The sequence below is a fragment of the Phocoena sinus genome, chromosome 19, assembly GCF_008692025.1.
Source record: "Phocoena sinus isolate mPhoSin1 chromosome 19, mPhoSin1.pri, whole genome shotgun sequence".
Classification (NCBI taxonomy): domain Eukaryota; kingdom Metazoa; phylum Chordata; class Mammalia; order Artiodactyla; family Phocoenidae; genus Phocoena; species Phocoena sinus.
Window position 1 is genome coordinate 15,672,236 of NC_045781.1, and position 27,470 is coordinate 15,699,705.

At 44.5% G+C, this 27,470-nt stretch overlaps 1 protein-coding gene and 1 pseudogene across 2 annotated transcripts in view; one reads left to right on the plus strand and one right to left on the minus strand.

Moving 5' to 3' along the window:
• The window catches only part of ATP4A (ATPase H+/K+ transporting subunit alpha), a 75,114-nt gene that overhangs the window by 5,849 nt on the left and 41,795 nt on the right, over nucleotides 1-27,470 (plus strand). The window lies entirely within an intron of this gene.
• On the minus strand, nucleotides 23,889-24,306 carry LOC116744641 (annotated as a pseudogene).

Genomic DNA, 27,470 nt, shown 5'->3' on the forward strand with positions numbered 1-27,470 from the left:
TGGATTGTTTGTGTTTTGTGTTTTTTTGTTTGTTTTTTTGATATTGAGTTGTATGAGCTGTTTGTATATTTTGGATATTAACACCTTGTCAGTTTATCATTTCCAAATATTTTCTCCCATTCCATAGGTTGTCTTTTTGTTTTGTTGATGGTTTCCTTTGCTGTGCAAAAGTTTTTAGGTTTAATTAGGTCCATTTGTTTATTTTTGCTTTTATTTCTTTTGCATTAGGAGATTGATCCAAGAAAATATTGTTATGATTTATGTCAAAGGGTGTTCCACCTATGTTCTCTTCTAGGAGTTTTATGGTTTCAGGTCTTACATTTAGGTCTTTAAACCATTTTGAGTTTATTTTTGTATCTGTTGTGAGTGAATGTTCTAATCTCATTGTTTTACATGTGGCCATCCAGCTTTCCTAGGACTGCTTGTTGAAGAGACTGTCTTTTTTCCATTGTATATTCTATTAATTGACCATAGGTGTGTGGGTTTATTTCTGGGCTCTCTCTTCTGTTCCACTGATCTATGTGTCTATTTTTTTATGCCAATACTATGCTGTTTTGATTACTGTAGCTTTGTAATATAGTCTGAAGTCTGGGAGGGTTACACTGCCAGCTCTGTTCTTTTTTCTTGGGATTGCTTTGGCAACTTGGGGTCTTTTGTGGTTGCATATAAAGTTTAAGATTATTTCTGTGAAAGACATCATAGGTTTTTTGATACAGATTGCATTAAATCTGTAGATTGCTTTGGGTAGTATGGCTATTTTAATATTAATTCTTCCAGTCCAAGAGCATGGGATATCTTTCTGTTTCTTTGAATCATCTTCAGTTTCATCAGTGTTTTATAGTTTTCAGAGTATGGGTCTTTCACCGCCTTGGTTAAGTTTATTCTTAGGTATTTTATTTTATTTTTTGATGTGATTTTAAATGGGATTTTTTTTTTTACTTTGAGTCTCTCTTTAACTTTTGCCATTTTAATTATAATATGTCTTGGTGTGGATCTCTTTGGGTTCATCTTGTTTGGGACTATGATTCCTGGACTTGGATGTCTGTTTTCTTCTGCAGGTTAAGATCAATTTTGGCTCTTATTTCTTCAAATTAGTTTTCCATCCCTTTCTCTCTCTCTCATCCTTCTGGAATCCCCATAATGTGAATGTTAATAAGCTTGATATTGTCCCAGAGGTCCTGTAAAACCTCCTCATTAAAACATTTTTTTTCTTTTTGCTATATGATTGGGTGATTTCCACTATTCTGTCTTCCAGATCACTTATCTGTTCTGTATCATCTGATCTGCTGCTGATTCCCTCTAGTGTATTTTTTATTTCAGTTATTGTATCTTGCAGCTCTGATTGGTTCTTTCTTATATTTTCTAACTCTTGTTGAAGTTCACACTGAGTTCATCCATTCTTCTCCTGAGTTCAGTAAGCATTGTTATGACCATTGCTTTTAAGTCTTTATTGGATAAATTATTTATCTCCATTTAATTAGGTTTATTTCCCCTGGGGTTTTATCTTGTTCTTTTTTGGAGAACATATTCCTCTCTCTCCTCATTTTGTTTGACTTTCTATGTTTGTTTCTATGAGTTAGATGAACCAGCTACCTCTCTCAGTCTGGAAGGAATGGCATTGTGAGGGAGCATCCCCCATGTAGACTGCCTGTTCCAGGCGGCTTTGGCAGGCTTGCTGGAGGAGAAGTGGGCATGGGCTGGGGTTAGTCTCAGGGCACTCTGTGCTGGTGTCCTTGGCAGCTAGCTGGAGGCTAGCATGGGCCAGAGGAAACAGTGGAGCATGTTGTGCCAGGGCCTCCTTGGTGGGCAGCTGGAGCTGGAGCACATGTGGGCTGGGCAGTCTTGGGGTGCGCCATGCTGTAGGAGCCTTGGCAGGACAGCTGGAGCTGGAACAGGCACAGGCTGGGGGATCAAACAATGGCACTTGCTGGCACCTTCAATCCTGGAGAGAGTTCCAGCAGTTCCCTACCCATTTGGCAGGTACTCTAAGGTTAGTAGTTGGATTTCTTTCCTGCATAGTCTAAGTGCCCTTTAAACTGCTGGGTTTTTTTTTTCCTGTGTCCCAGTATGGGTGAGTCTGCACTCAGGCCCTTCAGTTATATCCCTCCCTACTGCAGGTTACCATGTCGGGGGTGGGGTTCCCATGGGTTCCCAGAGAACCCATGGGGTTCTCTGTCTTTGCTATCCATTTCTATGTGGTCCCTCTATGTGCAGAAGCTATTCAATTAGCCCTCAGGTCTTCTTTAGGAGGAATTTCTCTATATGTAGGTGTAGATTCGGTGTGTCCAAGGGAGGAGGTGGGTTCAGAGTCTTCCTATGCTGCCATCTTGGACCCCTCCCCTTCGTCCTTAGGTTTTAACTTAGATGTGCCCTCCCATGCTAGCCTTCTCTAAGCCCGGCCCCCTGGCTGGTTGGATACCCTCCTCCGGACTGTCACATGTAAGCCTCTTTTTGATGACAAATGTCTGAAAACTCAAAGGAGTAGTGCCCCCAAACAAGAAATATCTTGGTTCACATGATTTTAAAGTGTGTATTGGTTCATACTGATTTAGGTGAGGTGTGATCCAGCAGCTCAAACACTGGAAGGCAGTTATTATAAGCAAAGGCTCTGCAGTGTGACTGACTGGGTTTGAATCCTGACTCCACCACCTACAGACTGGGTGATCTTGGGCAAGTCTCTCAATCTTCCTGGCCTCAGTTCCCTCATTTATGAATTTGGTACAATAATAATACCTACTTTTCAGTGTTGTCATGGGCTTTAAATAAGATAATATGCATAACCTCCCTGAACCGTGATTGACACAGTTGACTGCCCAGTGGATGTGATGACGATGATGACCCTGATGTGGAGGATCCAGTTTCCTGCTCCTCCACTTCCTAGTACTTGCTTCTTCCTTGGCTCCTCCTTCATCCTGGCAGCCCCAGGCTCTTTCATGTGGTTGTAGAATGGTTTCCCCTGCCCTTGTGAGGTGAGACAGAAAGATGTAGTTTTAGAGACTAACATGGAAGAGATAGCCTGCTTCCATAAGCTCCGTAAACCATTTATTTAAGTCTTAGTGGCTCAGGCAGGGTCACATGCCCACTGCTGAACCAATCTCTGAGCCAGAATATGATTCCGCAAACTTATAATGGCTGCTACCTCCCAGACTGTACCTCCCAGACTTGTTTCTCACCTCCTTCTCCAGCTCAGACAAGGGCAGCTCTGTCCTTCCAGCTCCTGAGGTCCAAAATCCCTCTTTTCCTCTTCTGCGCATATTATGCTTCAGTAATTCCTGTTTACTGTACCTTTAAAATTCATCAAGACTTTTCCTTTTCCACTTCCCCTACTCTGGCCTGATATTCCATCACCTTCCATCTGGACTTTCACAGTAGTCTCCCTGCTGTAACTTTTGTCCTACAGTCTGCTCCCCTCCGGAGTCATAGAGAGCCAGTAACACCTGAGTCAGCTCATGTCACTCATCTGTTCAAAGTCTGTTCATGTCACTCGGGGCAAAGTAAGCTCTCTTCTGTCTTACTTTCCATTATCACCCTGATTTCATCTCCAGCCATTCCCTGCCTTGCTCACTGCACTTCAGCTACAGTGTCCTTACTATATCTCAGAAATATCAGACATGCTCCTCCCTCCAGGCCTTTGAACTAGCAGTTCCGTCTGCCTGGGACACTCTTCACCTAGATATCTGTGCCTAGTTTCCTCACTTAAGTCCTACAAGACTTAGATCAAAAGTCAGCATTACCTGCCTCCTTATTTAAAACTAAAGCCCCTCGCTCATCTCCAATACTTCCAGTCATCCTTACTCTGCTTTATTTCTTCCCACAGGACTCTCAATATTTTACTACTTACTATGTTTATTACCTTTCACACCCCACCAGTATGTGAGATCCATGAGGTTGGATTTTTTGGTTTGCTTTGTTCAGTAATATGTCCCCTGTGCCTGGCACAGCAATAGATGCACAATAAAAACTTGCTGAATGAAAGAATAAATAAAAGAACAACTCACAGGCCTGTCTGGTGGTGAGTTGGCCTTTCCCACTGGACTGTGGATTTCCGGGGGGCAGGGATGGGGTCTGTCTTGGTCACTGCTGTGTGTCCAGCATCACCCAACACAGAACCAGGCATGGAGGGGATTGGGAGGTCCTACAGGTGGGCAGCTGTATGTCTGTAAAATATTCCGTGAGTCGATTTGTGAGAACCAGTGTTGAGTTTCCTCTTCAGGAGAGGTGGAAATGGGGGACATCTCTGAGACTTTCATAAGCACCTACGAGGATTCTTACCAGGAGAAAGAGAGAACCCCACCTATTTTGGAGAGTGGGAGCTGGGTGACATTACTTACTGTCACGTTGGCCTCCTTTTTGTTCCTTGAATTGCCAAGGTCATTCCAGCTTATGGACCTTTGCACTTGCTAGTCCCACTCTGTGGGAACTCTGTTCTCACAGTTCTTGGAACAGCTCTCACACTTGGGCTTCTGTGTCTCAGCTCAAGGAGGATCTTAGAAAGGTGTCCATTGGCTGCCCAGTCTAGGACTACATTTCCCAGAGGCCCCTGTGTTCAGTCGAGGCCATAAGATTAGTTCTGTCCAGTGGACTGAGAGCAAACCTGATAGTTGGTAGTTTAGGGCCAAAACTTGATTAAAAAAAATTTTTTTTTACCATGCTTTATTGAGGTACAATTGACAAAAAATTGTAATGTATTTTAAAGTGTACAACGTGGTGATTTGATATATGTATCATTGTGAAAATATTACCACAGTCAAGTTAAATAACATCACCTCACCTTTGTTTTTGTCTTTGTTTTTGGTGAGAATGCTTAAGATCAACTCTCAGCAAATTTTAAGTGTACAATACAGTATCATTAATATAGTCACTATGTTATACACTAGATCCTCAGATCTTATTCATCTTATAACTGAAGGTTTTTACCCTTTTACCAGCCTGTCCCTATTTCCCCCACCCCCAGTTCCTGGCAACCACCATTCTACTTTCTGTTCTTATGAGTTTGGCTGTTTTAGATTCTACATATAAGTGATATCATACAGTATTTGTTTTTCTCAGCCTTATTTCACTTAGCATAATGCCATCGAGTTTCATTCATATTGTTGCAAATGGCAGGATTTCATATTTCTCATGGCTTAATAATATTCCTTTGTACATAGATACCAAATCCTCTGTATCCCTTAATCTGTTGATGGACACTTAGGATGTTTCCATATCTTGGCTGTTATGAATAATGCTGCATTGAATGTGGGAGTCCAGATACCTCTTTTAGACAGTAATTTTATTTCCTTTGGATATACACCCAGAAGTGAGATTGCTGATTCTTGTGGTAGTTCTATTTTTAAATTTTTGAGGAGCTTCCATCCTGTTTTCCATAGTGGCTCTACAAATTTACATTCCACCAACAGTGCACAAGGGTTCGCTTTCTTTTTTTATTTTTTGGGCTGTATTGGGTCTTAGTTGTGGCTCAGGTCTTAGTTGTGGCACACGGGGCCTTCGTTGAGGTGCGCGGGCTTCTCTCTAGTTGTGGTGCATGGGCTCCAGGGCACATGGGGTCCAGGGCACGTAGGCTCTGTAGTTTGCGGCACGTGGGCTCTCTCACTGAGGCACGCGAGCTCAGTAGTTGTGGCCTGCAGGTTTAGTTGCCCTGAGGCATGTAGGATATTAGTTCCCCAGCCCGGGATTGAACCTGCGTCCCTTGCACTGGAAGGCAGATTCTTTACCACTGGACAACCAGGGAAGTCCCAAGGGTTCACTTTCAAGTCAAGGCTGTTAAGAAACATGTGGAGGTTTTCCATTCTCATCTTCTGCCTGGACTCAAAGAATTCTGAGTCCTTAAGAGATGGTGGAATCACCACGTGGAAGGAGCCTGGATCCCTTGCCCCTTGGCAGGTTCTATGAGTGAGAAAACTTCTATTTTATGAACTACTAAATGGTAGGGTTTATTTGTTACAGCCGCTAGCATGACCCTAAACAATATACCTTCTAGACTTTTGCTGTCTAGCCCAGTGCATCTCAAACTATTTGTGGTTGTGTAGTAGGACCTGTTTTTTGATATACCCTGTTCAACAAGACAAGTCTATTTCAAATACTTGAATGTCATAACAATGTCAAACTGCTGTAAGTTTTAAAGCACCTACTGGCAATTTCTGCCCTTATCTTGTTGCAGACTATTGTTAGCGGTAGACCAGTACTGGCACTGCTGTAGCTTATTACCCTGCTTTAGTTTTCTTCATAACATTCACCATTCCCTATTATTACTTATTTACATAATAGAGGTCTATTTGTTTATGGTTTTCTTCCCCACTACAATGTGGGGAAGCTTACAAGATGTAAACTCTATGAGAAAGGGATCTTATTTATGTTGCTCTGTTGCGATTCTAGTTCCTAGTACACTGCCTGGTACATCATAAGTGCTCAGAAAATATTTCTTGAATGATGAATAAATCTAGAACTTGGTGGGTAGAGGGGAGAGGAGGCAATCCGTATCTATTATAGAAGCTCTCTACAATCAAAATTCCAAATTCCAACTAGTTCACTGACGGTTGCTGGCTCCCTAGTTTTCTGGTAGACCATAATACCCCAGATTGGGTCTGGCCTCTTACAACCTACCTCCCTAGGTTTCCCCCATTAGAGATCAGACCACTCTATTCTGTCATCGCCTGGTGATATGTCTGTCTTTCACCCTGGTTTATAAGTTTGCAGGGGGTAGGAGTGGTACTTAAGTGGTGACTGCTATGTCCCCTGAGTCAGGCAGCACATTCAAGGCCCTTGGTCAACATAAATAGATTTATGGCATGAATACATGAATGTGGGCAGAGGGGAGGCTGCCCTGGGGAATCATTGCCCTACCCTGTCTCCCATGGTCAGCATCTTGACAGGGTCTCAGGGTTGGTCTTGAGCTCTGGTCCATGGCTTTCCTGAGCTACCACTTCCTTCCCCCATCAACCACCTCAGGGTGCTGGCTCGGGCTGGCAACACTTGGCACACCAGACATTGAGGGACAGGTGTCTCATTTGGCCCAAATGGATACTTAGAGCCAAGGTAAGTAACAGTTTTGGATATATTTGGTGTTTTACATGAGCTGGAGAGGAGGTTACCGAGAAAATAAGTCCGTCATGCAGAAAAGCAAGAAGATGAGTTTGATGGTGCTTCCCATAACAATCCCCAGGACTGCAATGTAGAAGACTTGGTGGGAGGTCTCGGCTGCCATGGCTCGGTCATTCCATTTGTTGCTGTGTCTTGTCTGATTTGAGGGGAGAGGCAGAACAGGAATAGATGGGCTTAAAAAGGTTATTGTACAGGGTGGGGTGGTGGTGAGCCGCAGGACTGTACGAACACAGGGTGGGGACCTAAACCCATAGGCGGGAAACAAGGAAGAATTTGAGTCAGCATTAGGGGCAGGATGGAGAGTGAGGGTAGGTAAGTATTGGCATGACTCAGACCCCCACCTGGATAGAGAAGATCAGTGCTTACAATGCCTATGGGAAAACACAGGATGAAGGCCAAAATGGACAGGTACATATGGTCTTTGGGGGCTTGGCACGCAAAATTTCAAACTCCTGGGAGTAGGAAGTGGGTTATGGCTCAGTATGGCTTCTGGATTCTAACATCCCCTCTGACCTCTTCCCTTTCACCTTCCTCGTCTCCTGTAAAATCTTCACTGACACCTTTAAAAGTCTCACAGACTCCCACCACGTTCCCTCTAACCTCTCCCTATTCCCTTTAATACCTCTCTGTCCTCTAGAACTCCCGGCCCCCACTCTGCCACTAGCCCTATAATCCCTCTCAGTTCTTTGCAACCCTTTCCCCATCTCCTGTAAACTCCTCCCCGTCTTCTATAACTGCCTTTCAGATCCCTAAGCACATCTCACTTGGCCCCTTCCACTGTCCCCACAGAATCGTTTACTGACTCTGATGACTCTCACTTGGCCTCCCTGAAAACTCAGCTGATCCACTATCGCACTTTGTTCCTATAAAACCCTCATTGTCCCCCGAGCAACCTTCTCTTTGTCCCTATTAACCACGCTACTAAGAAGTCCCTCACTCAACACTTTAACACGCTAACTTTTCATGTGTAAAACCTTCATTGTGCCTGTGTAAAATTCTCAACTTATAAAAATTTCTAATGACCTTAGTGGCTCTCTTCTTGTCCCATTTATAATATTCCTCACTTTGTCCCTATGAATCTTTCATGGTTCTGCTATGACCCTTATTGTTCACCCATAAACTCCTCCCCACCCCCATAATCTCTCACTTGTCTCCTCTAAGACCTTCTTTGAGCAACTATGAACTCCAAGTCCTCTCCTTGTCCACTCATAGCCTCTTCTCTGTCCCCTAATAAAGACCCCCTCGTTCCTCCTAACACCTTCTCTCTACCCCTGAAATCAGCTCCATGACCCTGCGAACTCCCTGTACACTTATGACAGCAGCCTTCCTGTTCTCCTAGACCCGTGCTCCCTTTAAATACTTAACACCCTGTCATCCCCTTATGAAACACTCTTTGTCCCCTCATTCCCCTCAACCCATGCTAGCTCTCTTCCTCCCACCCTGTCCCCCCGTAAATTTCCTCACTGCCCCCTCAAACACCCCCATTAGGGCATCTGGATCGGGCTACATGGAGCCTCTCCTTCACTCCAAACCGCCAGGGATTGCCATGGTGACCACGCAGGCCCCGCCTCTTATCCTGTGTCTTCTCCTATTGGCTGATTGGAAGTTGCATGTTGGGGTGGGGAAGCCAATACGAGCCTGGCAGCTGTTTGGTCTAATGCAGTGAGGGTCTTTCCTAATCTCTCAGGTGATTGATCAATTCTGGGAGTTATTTTTACTGCAGTTTAGTTTTGAGGGTTATTTTTGTGTATCCGATACAAGCCCTTAGTCAGATATGTAATTTGCAATTGTTATGTTTGGGTCTTTAATTTATCTTTTTATTTTCTGTCATTGGCAGAGCAAAAGTTTTTAATATTGTTAGAGTATTATTTTTTTTCTTTTAGGGACGTGCTTTTGGTATTATGTTTAAGAACTCTTTGCCAAACCCGGTGTCAGAAATATTTTCTCCTGTTTTCTTCTAAATGTTTGATAGATTTACATTATATATTTGATTGTTAATTTGTGACATGTCTTATTTTCTAATATAAGCATCTGAGGTGGTATGTTTCCTTCTAAGCAGTGCTTTAGCTGCATCCACATTTTTTTTTTTTTTTTGGCGGTACGCGGGCCTCTCACTGTTGTGGCCTCTCCTGTTGCGGAGCACAGGCTCCGGACGCGCAGGCTCAGCGGCCATGGCTCAGGGGCCTAGCTGCTCTGCGGCATGTGGGATCTTCTCGGACCGGGGCACGAACCTGTGTCCCCTGCATCGGCAGGCAGACTCTCAGCCACTGCGCCACGAGGGAAGCCCTGCATCCACATATTTTGATATGTTCTATGCTTCATTTTTGATCAGTTAAAAACATTTTCTAATTTCCCTGGTTTCATGAATTATTTTGACTTGCATGATTTATTTACCAAATGTTTGGAGATTTTCCTGTTATCTTTTTGTTATTTATTTCTAGATTACTTTTATTATGGTCAGCACATTAGTTTTCTATTTCTGTGTGACAAATACACATATACTTAGTGGCTTAAAACAACAGCCATATATTGGTTCACAGTTCCGAGGGTGAGAAATCCAGGAACAGTGTGCCCGAGTTCCCTGCACAGGTTCTCACAAGGCTGAAATCAATGTGTTTGCTGAAATGTGTTCTCATCTGGAGCTCTGGATACTCTTCCAAGCTCACGTGGCAGAATTCAATTCCATGTGGTTTGGGGACTGAGGCCATTCTCCTTTCCTTGCTGGCTAGCTGCCAGGATCTATTCTCAGTTTCTAGAGTACACCTGCATTCCTTGCCCTGTGGTCCTGTGCATCTTCAAAGCCGTGGACAGAGAATCTCCCTCAAAATCACTCCCATACTTTGTGTCTGACTTCCTCTGTCTCTGACCTCTAGACCTTGTTTATTTTTTTTTAATATTTATTTATTTATTTTTGGTTGCACCGGGTCTTAGTTGCAGTACACAGGATCTTTGTTGCAGCATGTGGAATCTTTTAGTTACGGCATGTGAACTCTTAGTTGTGGCATGGATGTGGGATCTAGTTCCCCAACCAGGGATCAAACCCGGGCCCCTGCATTGGGAGCGCAGAGTCTTCCCCACTGGACCACCAGGGAAGTCCCTAGACCCACGTTTAAATGCCTCATCATGTGTTTAGTTTAAGCCCACCCAGATAATCTTCCTTTCTTAAGGTCAGCTGCACCATATAATCACAGGAGTGATATCCCATCATATTCATAATCTTAGAGATTATATAGGATTGTACACCAGGGGCAGGATTTTTTTTGTGGTTGGGTGGTGGGCACATTAGAGTTCTGCCTACCAGAGTCAGATAATATGATTCGCTTTATATGATTTAAATTCTTTGAATTTGTTAAAGTTAGTTTTATGATCAAGGTTATGGTCTGTCTTTCTAAAAATTTAAAATAGATTTTAAAACAATTTTAAAGGCTACTTTCCATTTACAGTTATTACAAAATATTGGGTATATTCCCTGTGTTGTACAATACATCCTTGAGTCTATCTTACACCCAATAGTTTGTACCTGCCCTCATGACCTAAGCACTTCTCAAAGGCTCTACATCTAAGTACCATTACATCGGGGATTATGCTTCAAACATGTGAATTTTGGAAAGACACAAACATTCAATCCATAGCAAACCATCTCAAATTAATGATGTCAGCTTCCACTTTGAGTATCTGGAAAAAGAAGAGCAAATTACAATAAAACTAAGCAGAAGAGTCTTTTCAACAAATGGTGCTGGGAAAACTGGATATCCACATGCAGAAGAATAAAGTTGGATTCTTATCTTACACCATACACCAGAATTAACTCATACTGGATCAAAGCCCTAAAAATAAGATCTAAAACCATAAAATTCTTAGAGGGAAACATCGGGAAAAGCTTCATGGCATTGGATTTGGCAATGATTTTTTGGATATGACAACAAAAACATAGGCAACAAAAGTAAAAATACATAAAATGGACTACATCAAAATTAAAAACTTCTGTGCATCATAGGACATAACAGTGAAAAGGCAACCTACGATGGAATGGGAGAAAATGGTTGCCAATCATATATCTGATAAGGGGCTCTTATCCAGAATATATAAAAACTCTACTACTCATAAAAACAAAATAATCTGATTAAAAAATGGGCAAAGGACTAGATATTTCTTCAAAGAAGATATGCAAAAGGCCAATAAGCATATGAAAATGTGCTCAACATCATCATATCATTCCCTAATGCAAAATCAAAACCACAATGAGATATCACCTCACACCCATCAGGATGACTAGTATCAAAAGCCCCCAGAAAATAACAAGTGAAGACAAGGTAGTGCAGAAATTGGACCCCTTGCGCACTGTTGGTAGGGAATGCAAAATGGTGCAGTTGCTATGGAAAACAGTATGGCAGTTCCTCAAAAATAAAAAGTTGAAAACTGAATTACCGTATGATCCAACAGTTTCACTTCTGGTTATATATCCAAAAGAATTGAAAACACCCATGGTTTTTTTTTTTGACTCTCATTTTTTATTTTTTAAAAAAGACAGATTTAGGAATTTGTAAGAAATTACTAAGTTAGGTTTTTTTAAAAAATCTGTCAAGTACTACAGTAATGAAATAAATAAGATTTTAAAAATTATTTTATCTTATTTATTTTTGGCTGCATTGGGTCTTTGTTGCTGCACATGGGCTCTTCTCTAGTTGTGGCGAGTGGGTGTTACTCTTCGTTGTGGTGCGCGGGCTTATTGCTGTGGCTTCTCTTCTTGTGGAGAACGGGCTCTAGGCACACGGGCTTAAGTAGCTGTGGCATGCAGGCTCAGTAGTTGTGGCTCGCGGGCTCTAGAGCTCAGGCTTAGTAGTTGTGGCGCAGGGGCTTAGTTGCTCTGTGGCATGTGGGATCTTCCCAGACCAGGGCTCGAACCTGTGTCTCCTGCATTGGCAGGCGGATTCTTAACCACTGCGCCATCAGGGAAGCCCCCTCACAGTGGTTTTAACTTGCATTTCCCTAATGTCAAATGAGGTTGAATATCGTTTCCCGTGTTCCTATGCCTTCCTCATATTCTCTTTGGTGAAGTGTGTGTTCAAGTTTTTTTGCCCATTTTCCCCCAGCTTTATTGAGATATAATTGACATATAACACTGTGTAAGTTTAAAGTGTACAACCTGTTGATTTGATCACTTATATATTGCAAAATGATTACCACTGGAGCATCAGCAAACACCTCCATCATGCTGCATAATTACCATTTCTTTTTTGTGCTGAGAACATTTAGATCTAATTTCAGAGCAATTTTCAGGTATATAACATATATATATATATAAAACATATTATATTATAATAAAATAATAACATGTAATATAAATATAATATGTAATCTCCAGAGCTCATTCACCCTGTACCTGGAAGTCTATACCCTTTGAAGGCTCAGCTCGTCAGTAAATCTGCTGACGGAGGAGGGAGGAGGTGTGAAGCCTGGTGGTGCTAGCTGCCTCATTAGGTTTCACTGCTGTGGTTGGGGGTGGAGCACAACTTGCTGCTAGACCCAGTTGACCCTCCTCTGGTTGGAGCACCTCCTGCTTCCACCGGACAGGGATGAAGGATCAGCTCTGCCAACACGACCCTGGTGGGAGGAGAATCAGAGCATTGCCTGGTTCTCCTGGGTTGGGGGTACAATAGCATCTCCCTGCTTGGTCCCACTGATGCGACCCTCCTGGGGGAAAAAATGTGTGTCCTAGTCAGCTCGGGCCACCATAACTAAATACCATAGACTGGGTGGCTTAAATGACAGAAATTTATTTTCTCACAGATCTGGAGACGGGAAGTCTGTCTTCATACTGCCAGCACAGTTGGGTTCTGGTGGGAGCTCTCTTCTTGGCTTGCCGATGGCCGCCTTCTCTCTCTGTCCTCATGTGGTAGAGAGAAAGGGAGCAAGCTCTCACTGTCTCTTCTTATAAGAGCACTAATCCCACCAGGATTACCCCACCCTCATGACCTCATCTAATCCTAATTACCTCCTAAAAGTCCTATCTCCAAATATAATCATACTAGGGGTTAGGGTTTCAACCTATCAGTTTTGTGGGGACACAATTCAGTCCATAGCAATGCTCAAACTCCCTACTCATCAGACAAATGCAAATTAAAGCAATAAGGAGCTACTGTATAATTTCTCACCCATCAAATTGGCAAAAATTCATAGGATTGATGATATTGCATGCTGACAAGAAGACAAAGAATGATCCTTTCAAACCCTGGGATTGGAAGTGCGACTTGGTGAGGCCTTTGCAGAAGTCATCATGGTATGATGACCACAAAGTCCTAATACTGCAACCCTGCAATCTTACTTCTTGGACTCTATTCTAGAGTGGTACTTGCTTACTTGCACAGAGAAGCACGTTCGTGGATGTTCTTGGCAGCATTGTTTGCGGCAGCCAAAAGATAGAAATCATCTTAATAACCAACTGGAGGGTCCTAGTAGTAAATTTTGTAATCCCTGACATGACCCACGAGGCAGTTATTAAAAAGAGGCAGTGAAAATCAGGGTATAGGTTATCTTTCGTGGAGAAGTAACTGGAAGGGGCACGGGGGTCTTCTGGTCTGGGCCTTGTTTCAGGTGCAGGTTACAGGAGAATGCTCTTTGTGAAAGTTCATTGGTCTACACGTATGATTGGGGCACTCTTATGCACTTCCATAAAAATATTTTTAAAATAGGAGGCTCAGTGTTCTCTTGGTTTAAATGAGACTCAGATTCTCAAACTCTTCATTGAAATAAGAAATCTAGGTCTATCGTGGGTCCTTAGGGGGTATTTCTTGGGTGGGAGGAGTACTGGTTTTCTTTTTAATTCACATATCCGTGAGAAAAGAGGAGCCATGCCTACAGTTTCCTTCTGACTCAAAGAAAATTCAAAAGCAGATCTCTTGTCCAGGAAATAAGGATGTCAGTTCAAGTATTGCTAAATCACTTGAAATAAGTATTATTAAGATACTTGAAATAAGTTCGATGTCTCATCGAAACTGTAGACTGTATGAAGTTAAAAATCTTAATCACAGGACATGGTAATAATGTTGCAGTCTGAGTGTCTTAAAGCTTGCTAAGTTTTCTGGGGTTAGATGTAAATTTGCAAGGCCAGTTCATGGTGTGGAACAGAACCTGCTTTTCTGCAGCTGCTTATCCTTTTGAGATTGTCCCTCTTACCCTGCTAAGAGTTCTTTCACCAGAGGGAAGAAGGGCCCACAGGTTCATGCCAGTGCTGGAATCCCATGAGCTATCTTTGAGGGAGAAAAGGCAGGTCTGAGAACCTGGCCTTTTATCCTATGGACCAGAAGAGGATTACCGACAAGTAGAATACAGGGCATTTGGTGTTGAAAATCTTCAGTTTTAACACGAAAGTATTTTCAAGACCTACAGGTAAGCAGAAAAGACGTGTGGTACCAATGTGTTTGTATATGTATGCACATGGAAATGCATATAAAGGTAACTGGAAAGAGTTACAATAAAGTGTTATCAGCCATTACCTTTGAGAGGGGGAAATTAATACCAGGACCAGCCATAAAAGTGAACTTCTCTTCTCCTTCAGACTCTTTTTATTACTTGATTTTTTGTGAGAATATATCTGTGTGAAAGTTGTGCAAATAAAAAAAAAAATCCCATGGTACTTCCTTGGCAGGCCAGAGGTTAACACTCCGCGCTCTCAATGCAGGGGAGGAGGGTGCAGGTTCCATCCCTGGTCAGGGAACTAAGATCCCGCACGTCAAGGCACTGCCGGGTGACACAGCCAAAAAACAAAAACAAAAACCAAAACACCACTAGGAAATAAACAGGTTTAACAGTCCAAGGTAAAAAGAGAATAAAAAATCACCTGGCCTATTTGATCATGGTGAATTCTGTTGAGAGCAGTTACAGAGTTCTTCTGGAGAGAGTTTGGGAACAGTTTGTGATGGGGCACGTAGATAACTGAGCAGATAGAACAGAGGACGGAGGAGGAGGAAGATGAGGAGAAGCAGGAAGAGGAGGGAGAGGAGGGGCCAAAACTGGAGGAGAAGGAGGAGGAAGAAAAAAAGGAAGAGAAAAATCGGAAGGAGTACAGGGAGATGTGTTGCTCGGCTTTTGAGCTCAAAAATTAGTTCAGAGTATGTAATCACCATAAACCACCAGGCCCAGTAATGGAGCATACTTACACAGGCATAATGAAGTGTAAGCCCTATACGCTGAATTAAAAATTGTAGTCTCATTCTATGGGAAGTAGGGGAGACAGAGAAGAATGGGTGGGTGTTAAATCTGCATGTTACATTATAGTAATTCAACTGATGACATCTCAAGATATAAGCATATAAGTTTTTGGGTTGTTTCATATTTACATGGTGGTAAGTACCAGATGAATGCCTGGGAGTGGAATACAGGTTCGGGGAAGTCAGGGAGCTGAGGCAGAGAAGACTGGCTGGCTTTCTAAATCTCGGAGCACAATGCGACCGTTTTGAATTTGGCTGTTCATGCTGATGTGGGCCTTCCTGACTTGACATGGCTTTGCAGCCGAATGTGACAGGCCCAGCTTGGGCCGGTCTGGGGAGCAACAGGGTTGGCTGACCCTCCAGACCCACTAACTCGGCAGACAAGCAGATATAATCCCCTTTCCAGGCACACCCATAACACGGAGCATTATCCCACGAACAAGTGTAATCTCTGCAGATACCCAGGGCCATGGAGGTAATAGAAACAGCTTTGTAACAGCTAAGTTTAAGGTTAATCATAGACTAGCACTTTCGTTCTTTCCTTTCACTCATTACTTTCTGTAAACCATCCAAGATGGGTCTCTTGTTGGGTATGCATTTAAAGCTGTAGCCCCAGACGTCTAAGAAACGTGACTCTATTTTCCTGCATCTGCACTGGCTGGGGTGGATTAAGTTGTAGAAATAGGCCGTACATGACATGGCACAACCTAATAGTTTATTTTCCACTCAATCGTGGGAGGCGGTGGGGGAAAGGGTGACTGCTCCTCAGAATGATTCAGGGACCGAGGCTGATGAGAGCTCTTCCATTCTACAACGTGTGACTTTCAAATCGCCATGGGTATCACTTGCCCAATCAACTAGGGTAGGAGGAAAATGGGGGAACGCCTGTGGGAGGTGGGTTAAGGCCAGGGTTGTTTGTGGCACACATCGCTTGTGATGACATTCCGTGAAGCCAAAGACAGTCTCATGGCCACACAGGAGAACCTAGCAAATGTGGCTGAGTAGTGCTCCCAGGAAGAAAAGGAGATGAACATTGGGAAAGAGTCAGCAGTCTTTCCCACAGCTATTCAACTTAATTTCTACTGACAATTTCCATTCCTCTTGATTGTAGAAACTTAATCCTGCTAAGTCTAAGGTTTCTGGGGCTGAAGTTGGGGTTGTCCGTGAAGCTAGGGCCCCAGAAGGAACCCCTGAGTGTTGTCTATGGGATCAGCCTGTCTCTGTTTTCATTCATTCTGGATGGCTCCTGTGTTATCTCCAGTTCCCCTCTGATAGTCCTTGTCACTCTGGCACTTGGCATTCCTATAGCCTTCACCTCCTTCTCACCAAGCTGGGTCATGAGATATCCTACTTGGCTGTCATGCCATTTCTCCCTAAACCTCCACACCATACAGCATATTTTCTTTGAGATCTTAAAGCCTCTCTAGGGTTTATATGTGAAGTAGGAATACAGGTGTTATCTGGGGTCTTTGACACCCTGCCCCTTCCTGAGATGCAGGCTATTAGGGGCCTTCTGATGGATATACTGGCATCTGGTCTTCCTCTACTTCTCCTATTCCATGAATAGGGGGCCATTTCCCTTTCAGGACTAGGGGAAAGGTGGTCTTGATCAGCTCTTCTGCCAAATCTACTATTCATTTCTTGAGGTCTTTCCTTCTTTCTTTAAGAGTTTGACTTTTTTTTTTTTGCGGTACGCGGGCCTCTCACTGTTGTGGAGCACAGGCTCCGGACACGCAGGCTCAGCGGCCATGGCTCATGGGCCCAGCCGCTCTGCGGCATGTGGGATCTTCCCGGACCGGGGCACGAACCTGTGTCCCCTGCATCGGCAGGCAGACTCTCAACCCCTGTGCCACCAGGGAAGCCCCAAGAGTTTGACTTTTAATCTCAAAAGCTGGAAGAGGTTTCTGTTTTCCTATCCCTGCTCTGAGACACTAGAAGCCTGGAATTCCAGCTTGAATGAACCTAGAGAACATTAATTCAAATTTCTAAATATCATTCCACATTGGCAATTATTATGTCCATTTTACAAAGGAAGCAGGTTCAAGAAAATTATCTTGTTCAAGGATATACAATTTCTAAGTGTCAGAGGTGGGATGTAAGCCTACATCGGTCTGATTTCTATGTCTCTGTGCTTTACCATTAGGTCATTCGGATTTTCACATGATCTGGGAAACACATAGCCCTAGAGAAACACAGACACTGACTCAGAAACACACACACGCACACACAGGAGAAGCTGGAACATTCCCTTCAATTTTATTGGTTTAAATAAATACTTTTCTGAAGGAGCAGCCCAGTATCAAGGAGCTTAGGGCATCTACAGCATGAAAGTGAGGATCCCCATGGTGGATGATGACAGATTTGGAGGCCAAGAGGATGAAGTAATATGGTGTTCCTGGGCTAGTGGGTTGCTTGGATGTTGAGTTCCTTGGCTGGTAGGTTTCCTGGCTAGGGGATGTCTCAGCTGTTGGTTTCTTGCATGGTGGCTGATTTGGCTGGTTAGTGTCTTGGTGGGTGGGTTCTGTTGGGATGGGTGAACCCATTGGCTACAGGGCCTGGTCTTCACACAAATAGGGCATAGTAATAAATGATGCCTAAACCGATGAGTATAGCAAATACATCCAGCCAGCCAGTTCGGCCTGAGTTGATATAAGCCTCTTCCCAATCGCTGTTCTTGTTGGCCTCCTTGGTCTGTAGGAATGGGAGCTTTAGATTTGGGTTTCTGAGTCCAGCCTTGTGACACCTTTGGGTAATGGCTGGAGACCTTCCGTTACTGAAGGAAAATCTCTACCCACATCCCAGGACAGGAGCAGATGCAAGGGGGCAGGTAGAGGACAGGATGGGCCAAGGTTTAGGCACTGGGTTACCTTGTGACAGAAGAAGCCTGCTGGTAGTCCCAGGGGAGGGAAAAGAAGTATGCCTATGATGGTCATACACAAGTAATCTGGGGCATGAAATGCCAGTTCTTCTGGTGTCTGGACAGGCCCTTGTGGCTTAGCTTCGTCAGGTGGGGCACCTGGAGCCAGTGGGGCCCCTGGAGCGGGTGGGGCGCCTGCAGCGGGTTTCGGAGGCATAACTTTTCCACTCCAAAAGACTCCAAGTATCTTGAAAACAGAGAGCCAAACCCACTACACCTCCCCTTGTTCTATCTGGAATCCCAAGACCCAAACCGTGGAAGTCCAGTACTTCACTGAGGAGAAACCAGCGCAAGTCCTGATTGGTTGCTGGTGTGAGGGGGCGTGGTCCCACTGTACAATGCTCCTCCAGGACTCAGAGGGTGCTCCACCCTCTATCAGGACATTGACTCTGTCCACCCTGATAGGAATTGGTTGCAAGCCATGAGGTTGGATTCTGGCTCCTCCTCCTTCCTGCAGACCCCTATCTGCAGACAGGGCAGGAGCGGGTACCGGGGACCCCTCCCAAGCGCTATGGGAACAAGGAGTTAGACAAGACTAGTAAGAAAACTAGGGGGCCTACAAACAAAAGGGAAGGGAAAGGAAAAATAGTAATAGATTATAAAATATTAAATTAAAAAAGAATTCTAGTCCATACTGACAGAAAGAAAGAAAAATATGAGAGAAACAAAGTGAAAATGGGGAAGGTCTTTCTTAGAGTAGAATGCCATTTAATAAATGTCAATGGAATGATGGAAATGAGAAATCCCCAGTGTGGTAGGCAGAATCTAAGATGGCCCCAAGATTCCTGCTCACTGGTGTACATACACCTGCTCCCAGTTACTCATTCAAGTACTAATCAGTGGGCTGCCATGAAGGGATTTTGCAGATGTAGTTAAGGTCCCCAGTCAGTTAATGTTAAAATAGGGAGAATATCTTCAGAGGGTCTAACCTGATTAGGTGAGTTCCTAAAAGGAACTGGATTTTACTGGCAAAGAAGATTCCAGGCATGAGGCAGATTAGAGGCAAGGGAGATTCTCCATGGCTGGCTCTAAGTAGGAGAGGGCCACATAGCAAGGAATGCAGGCAGCGTCTAGCTGAGAGTGGCTCCCAGCTGAAAGCCAGCAGGGAAATGGGGACTTTAGTTCTACAGCAGTAAGGATCTGAATTCTGCCGTAACCATATTCATTTGGAAGAGGGTCCTAGCTCCAAATGAGAATGCAGGCCAACACCTTGATTTTAACCTGTGAGATCGTGAGCAGAGAGCCCAGCCATTCTGACCTACAGAACTCTGAGTTAATAACTAAGTTTGTGGGAATTTGTTATGCATCATTAGAAAACTAACAACCATAGTAATTACTGGCTCAGGTAATTAGCATCAATGGATGCTAATACCACTGGGTTTTAGCGATACTTCCCTTGGCTTGTGGTCTTAGAGGAAAAGAGAGTGTGATTCCAGCACTGGCATGAACCTGTGGGCCCTTCGTCCCTCTGGTGAAAGAACTCTTAGCAGGGTAAGAGGGACAATCTCAAAAGAATAAGCAGCTGCAGAAAAGCAGGTTCTGTTCCACACCATGAACTGGCCTTGCAAATTTACATCTAACCCCAGAAAACTTAGCAAGCTTTAAGACACTCAGACTGCAACATTATTACCATGTCCTGTGATTGACATTTTTAACTTCATACAGTCTACAGTTTCGATGAGACATCGAACTTATTTCAAGTATCTTAATAATACTTATTTCAAGTGATTTAGCAATACTTGAACTGACATCCTTATTTCCTGGACAAGAGATCTGCTTTTGAATTTTCTTTGAGTCAGAAGGAAACTGTAGGCATGGCTCCTCTTTTCTCACAGATGTGTGAATTGAAAAGAGAAAACCAGTACTCCTCCCACCCAAGAAATACCCCCTAAGGACCCACGATAGACCTAGATTTCTTATTTCAATGAAGAGTTTGAGAATCTGAGTCTCATTTAAACCAAGAGAACACTGAGCCTCCTATTTTAAAAATATTTTTATGGAAGTGCATAAGAGTGCCCCAATCATATGTGTAGACCAATGAACTTTCACAAAGAGCATTCTCCTGTAACCTGCACCTGAAACAAGGCCCAGACCAGAAGACCCCCGTGCCCCTTCCAGTTACTTCTCCACGAAAGATAACCTATACCCTGATTTTCACTGCCTCTTTTTAATAACTGCCTCGTGGGTCATGTCAGGGATTACAAGATTTACTACTAGGACCCTCCAGTTGGATATTAAGATGACTTCTACCTTTTGGCTGCCGCAAACAATGCTGCCAAGAACATCCACGAACGTGCTTCTCTGTGCGAGTAAGCAAGTACCACTCTAGAATAGAGTCCAAGAAGTAAGACTACAAGCCCAGGCACAAGTAGGTAGCAAATAAATTCAAATGGAATGAATTGGTAAATCCCACTCTTCACACTCAAAGAACCCACCTGCAGGTCAGACTGGGAAATAGCAGCCAGTTACAAAGGCCCACCCATTTTATATTTTGTGAACCATCTGTGGTCCAACTTGCTAAAAGAAAAGCAAGTATCTGAGTTCTTCAAGCCAATCAGGAGATGGGGGAACACCCAGGAAATAGCCTCTGTATTCATTGAGCCAATCAGAAACCCAGGCTAAAAGAAAAACCTTGAAACTCCTCTCCCCCATATGCTGAAGGGAATCACAATCACAGTGCTGAAAGGAAAGCAGACTCAGAGGCAGAGTGGACGATGGGAGAGGCCATGCCTTGGTGACATCATTCCCCCGTGGGTGGTTGGACCTGAAATGAGTTGGCTGGCTGACCAGGGACTGTGGGGATGTTAAAGGGGGTGAAAGAGGATTCCAGCAGGGTAGGATGAGGCTTATGAGGGCACAAAGACAGGCGCTTAGGACCAGGGAGAATTATGGGGCATGAGGAGACAGGTGGGGGGATGGCCAGGGGGTTGTGGGGCTACTGGGGTCTTGTTATGTAGCCTAGATGGGGGTAAGGGGATGGGAGAAAGTTACCAGGAAAGGGAGTGGGTATGGGAACAGGGAGTTAAGGGCCACAGGGAATGTTAGGATGAGATGAGGAGGAGGTTGTGGTGGACAGGGTGGGGATTTGTGGGTCAGAGAGAGGGTAATGTGTGGACAGGGACAGGGTTATGAGGTGGGGATTTGGGGGCCACACGGAGAGGATTATGGGATATGGAAGGGGGTATGTAGTACACAAAGATTATTGGCAGCTGCAAGGGGCCTAGAGGAAGGCAAGTGGGACATTATAGATGATTAGGGAGAGAGTTAAACGGTACAGGAGGGAGGTGATGGGACAGCAAGTGTTTTATGGACCCTGTGGTGCATCATCGCTGGGGCCCATGTGCCCCTTGCTGGTGAGCCAGGGTCAACTTCCCTCCTGACTGGTGCGGTCAGGTCAGCTCTCCCCATTCCTCAGGGTCTCGGCTGTCCCCCCTTGCTGTCTGCAGACCTTATGTGGGCTGGTCTCTCCCTTGCTGGCCCGAAGTGTAAGCTGCAGCTCCTTGAGCTCTGTAGGCCTCATTAGGCCGTCTGGTGATGTCTGTGGACCATCCTGTGGAGACCTCCTGCCTGCGTCCATTGTGTCCCTCCTCTGCTGTTTCTCTTTCGGGATTCCAGCCCTCATTTTCTCTGTCAGAGTGAGGCAAAACCCCTTATCTCCCACCCCAGGGTTATCCTTCTCTCTCCTAACGCATTTCTCCCCTTCCCCCTGTTCTCCCCAGAGCCCTACCTTCTCCCCATCCCTCTGCAGCCTCTCAGAGGGACAGCTCCCCATTTATTCTCCTTTTTCTCCGGGAGCCTACCCTGCCCCTCTCACATTCCACCACTCTGCTTCTTCCCAGAACGCTGTTTTTATTTCACCGTGTCCTTTGTCTCCTTTCCCTCTTCCTGTTCCCCCTTCTCCTTGGGTCCTGTCCTGATTCTCCTCCCTACCCTGGCTCCGGTTTCTTCCTAAGGAAGCCCCCTCTGGCCTCCCTCAGCCCCACCCCAACCAAGAACCCCTCTCTTCCCTGGATCAACTCCCCCTACTACACCCAACTTCTGAGGCCACTCATCAGCCAGCCTCCCCCTCCCCCTCCCCCACAGAGCCAGGATGCCAACAGCTAGAGAGACAGAGTTAGGGCAGAGAGGAATTCTAGCATGGGCTTGGCCACGGGCATCATGATTGCCATCCTGGGATGGCTGTTCATGTTCTTCACTTTCTCCACTCACTTTGCCTGGTGACAGATGTCTCCACAATCCAGGAGACCCTGAGGATGCCCTGGTCCCCTCTCCCTCAGTGTGCCAGGGACGGAAGGCCCTCCTTGCTCCTTGCAGACCCTTTGGACTCAGATGTCCATGTCCTAACTCTGTCCCTTGGACAAAGTCTCGAGGATAATAAATCATCTAAGGAGATTTCTGCCTTCTGAGTGGTCCTTCTTTTTCTGTGTGTGTGAGTTCCCTCAGGGTTCATTCGATCATTCAGTAAACATCTACCAAGTACCTACTGTGTGACAGGTACTCCTTTGGGACCAGGAATACTGCATTGAACAAGACAGGAAAGATTCCTGCCTCACAGAATTGACATTATCCTGCAGAATACAAGGAAATAAACAAGACATAAGTAAATGAGATCATTTCCGGTATTGGTAAGCACTACAAAGGAAACAGAGTGATGTAACAGTAATCAGTGGTACTACTTAAGATTGGGATATGCTAAGATTTGTAGGATGGAAAGAAGCCTCCACATTGAAGATCTAGAGAAAGGAGTCCCAGCTACTGGAACAGCAAGTACAAAGGCTCTGAGGAGTTTAGCAGCAAGAGAGTGTCAGGAGGTGAGTTTGCAGAGAGGGCAGTAGCCAGATGTTGCAGCATCTTGTAGACCATAGAAAGATGTTTGAATTTTAAGTGTGAAGGAAAGGCATTGGAGGATTTAAACAAGGGAGTGACATCACGTGGTCTGTACTTTTTTTTTTTTTTTTTTTGCGGTACGCGGGCCTTTCACTGCTGTGGCCTCTCCCGTTGCGGAGCACAGGCTCCGGACGCGCAGGCTCAGCGGCCATGGCTCACGGGCCCAGCCGCTCTGCAGCATGTGGGATCCTCCCGGACCGGGGCACGAACCCGCGTCCCCTGCATCGGTAGGCGGACTCTCAGCCACTGCGCCACCAGGGAAGCCCGTGGTCTGTACTTTTTAAAAGTCCACTCTCGCTGCTGAGTGGAGGGTGGATTGGGGCAGGGGTGGGGAGAGCGCAGAGTTGAAGCAAAGAGACAGCTGGGCAGCTGTCACAATTGTTCAGGGCTGGCTCAAGCCTGGAGTGGCTGTTAGCAGCAGGGAAAGGTTTGGAATAGGTCTTAAGGTTGGAAGTTTAGTAACGACCTCTAGTTCAACATTGCAGATTAAAAGCGTGCTAACTTTTCCTGCCTTCACTGTATCCCCCGGAAATGGAAGCGAATTTAGGCCGATCCTCCATATTACTTGGCTATTGGTTTTTTTTTTTTTTTTCTTTTACTGCCTTTTAATCTCCCCCTTTTTTCTCTTTTAATCTGCTGGGAGGGTTCCTCTATCTGACTTTCCAACTCAGCTGTATCCATCCTGCTTTTTATCCCATCTATTTTGTTCTATATTCCAATTCTATTTTCATAGTTGTGTATTAACACTTGGTTTTCTAAGGATTTCTTTTTTTTTTTTCATTCTTGACCAAAACTTTAATTTACAACTTAATATACAATATGATGTCTGTAACTTCTTGAAATTCTCACCTGGCTCTTGGAAAGAGTTGAGTCTACACTTTCAGTCTTCATCATCAGGAAGGATACCTAATTCTTCATCCGTCCACCGGGAAGGATCTGGATATGGAAAGTGGCCCAGCGCGGCATCTGAGTCATGCCCAAAGTGCTAGAGAATCCAGAACCACATGGTTGCACTGAAGAACTCTGCCTTGATCACCTGGTCAGCTGGGGAAACTGTCTGTACTGGGGCTCGATATGCACACCTCCACCAGCATGACGGACTCCAGCGCCTCCAGCTGCCCGCGTGCGGCGGCCCCTGAAGAAGTGGCCTCCAACGCGCGCTAAAGGCTCTAGACACATCAAAGCCGACATGCCAGCCCACGTTCGGTTAGCAATCCCCAGGCCGCATGGCCGCTTCCCGTCACTTTCTTTGGCGCCCCTCCCAGTGACGTCAGTCAGGATTTCTTATTTTTGATTCATGTTGCTAAGATATTCTTTTATCCTCTTAAGTGAACTGACCAAGATTATTTCAAATTCCTAGTCCATTTTGTTCCAATAATTTGTCTTTGGGGATATATGTGTTAAGTTCTAAACTTCAGGAGTATTAGCTGGGTTTTCTAGTTGTGCCAGTAGAGGTGAATTTTAGGAGCCAGGAGATGGCTGAGCCCCAAGTGAGAGCCCTAGGCATGTTGACTCTTAGTTGCTGTCCCTCCACACAGCAGGCAGTCTCTCTAAATTGTAATTACAGCAAGTCCCCTACGTACGAACCTTCAAGTTGCGAACTTTGAAGGATGTGAACGTGTCCAGAGAAAGGACGAAGAGAGACAAGAGGAAGAAGTAACTGAAGAACCGAAGAGATTCACGACTCAGGAAATGGCAAGGGGATTTTTTATTTGAGGAGGCACTGTTAGTTTTTGAGGCACAGGACCCAAACGTACAACAGTACACGAAGGTTGCAGCAGCCGTTCAGAATGCAATCCAGTGCTACCATGTGTCATTTATGATGAGAAAAAAAGAGCTACTATCCAGACATCACTGGACCATTTTTTCAAGAGGATAGATAGAATTGAATCCAGCAAGGAACCAGAACCTCTGCCATCAAAGTCAGGCATGAGTGAAACTGCAGCTTGCCCTCCACCTCCTATAGCTGACGATCCTTCAGCTCTACCATCTCCCACGTCCTCTCCCTCCTCCAGTCAGTAACTCTTCTTGCCTGTTCACTCGATGCCAGCCCCTGCATGCCAGCTGTTGTACTGGACTACTGTACTTTTCAAGGTACCGTACTGTAAGACTAAAAATGTTTTCCTTATTTTTTATGTATTATTTGTGTGAAAAGTATTATAAACCTATTACAATACAGTACTATATAGCTGATTGTGTTAGTTGGGTACCTAAGCTAACTTTGTTGGACTTACGAACAAATTGGACTTATGAATGCGCTCTCAGAATGGAACTCGTTCGTATGTGAGGGACTTACTCTACTCAGTTCTGGAAGTTTGAAGGCAGTAGAATGGAGGATTGGGTGAATGTCCAAAGGCAACTGCTTACTCCCTAACTCTTTCTTGGACACCAGCATCCTGGGATTGTTCCTGCTGATTTCTGTGGTGAAGGGACAGCCAATGATTTTCTCAAGGCAACTATAGAAAAGTCAAGAGCAGGATCTGAAATGCATTCTTCCAATAACCCAGCCATTCCATCCATAGATCTATACCCACAGAAATGCATACATATATTCACCAAAAGATGTGCTAGAATATTCACAGCAGCTTTATTCATAAGAGCCCCCAACAGGCAACTACCCAAATATCCATCAATGGTAGAATGCCAAAATAAATTGGGTGTACTCTCCAGCAACGAGGATGATTGCTCCACAACTACACACAGCAATGTGGATGAATTTCACAGACTTCAAATTGAGCAAAAGAAGCTTCCTACAGACTCATGCTGTAGAAAGTATAAAAGCAGGCTAAATTTGTGTCTAATGGGTACCCTGGGGAGCAGTGAATGGAAGTAGGCTCCAGGGGTAGGAGGTTGAATGCTGGTTACACATATATGTTCAGTTTGAGAAGATTTGAGCTGTACCTTTCTGACATGTGCACTTATCAGTATGCATATTATATTTCAATAAATTCCTTTTAAAAGTCAAATATTACCTTCAGGAAACAAGAATCATACACACACACACACACCCCCCACACAGGCACATGTGCTCACCTTTCCTTCAATTTATCAAGTCTTGGCCACTCCAGTCACCTTCTGCCCCGCACCACCTGTAGCCACCTGTGCACCTTATACAGACCCCACGCCAGCTCAGGGCAGCCTTCAGTCACCCCAGGGTATCACACTCTTTCTTGTCACTGTTAATTCCTAGAATCCATGTTTTTTCTGTCCCTTTTTGTCTTGGGGGAGAAGCAACAGAGAATACACCTCTCTGATTAAAAAAATATTAGTACATCTCACACATCTCTAGTCCCACTATCAACATTAACCCATTTGGCTTTGAATATCTATACACACAAACACACCTTGCTTGCCACTGTTCTCTCTCCCTTCTGTCTTCTATTTTCAGATGTCTCAATTTTTGTTGGGTTAGAATAATTCCAGTACTTTCTATGGATACAATACATCAGTGGTAAACTTCTTAAGTCACAGATGAAATGAAAAGATTTTGTAATCAGAACACATGAAAGATCTTACCAGGGATAATATTTTTGTGTCACTCTTTCTCTCAATGGTACGTAGCCATTTTCCCATGTCCAGGTTCAGTGATGGCAATGAGAAGTCTGGTGCCAGCCTAATTCTCTCTCCTTTTTAAAATTTTTATTTTATTATTTAAAAATTTTTTTTGGCCACACCACATGGCATGCAGGATCTTAGTTCCCTGACCAGGGATCGAACCAATGCCCCCTGCAGTAGAAGCACAGAGTCCTAACCACTGGACCGCCAGGGAACTTTTGGTCTCTCTTTTTTTTTTTTTTTTTCGGTACGCGGGCCTCTCACTGTTGTGGCCTCTCCTGTTGCGGAGCACAGGGTCCGGACACGCAGGCTCACCGGCCATGGCTCACGGGCCCAGCCGCTCCGCGGCACGTGGGATCCTCCCAGACCGGGGCACGAACCCGCGTCCCCTGCATTGGCAGGCGGACTCTCAACCACTGCGCCACCAGGGAAGCCCTTGTCTCTCTTTTTAAGTAACTTGTTCTGTCTAGAACTTTCTGGGATTGTTGTCTTACTCTTAGAATTCAGGAACTTCACCAGAACAAGCGTGTGTCTGTGTGTGCGCACAGTGCCGCCAGAAACTTTGCAAATTCTTTCCATGGGCAGTATTTTGTCCAGCTTGGGAAAATTATCTCTTATTATTACCTTATTACTTACTCTCTTTTTCTGAAAATTCCTACATATTATATATTAGACCTCCTGGACCCTTTAAATAATTTTTTTCTTGTGTGGTTGTTTTCTTATTGTTTTTCTCCGAAGTTTGAGATACTCCTTCCACTTAATTATCCAGACCAACAGATTGGTTGTTTATTTCAATTACT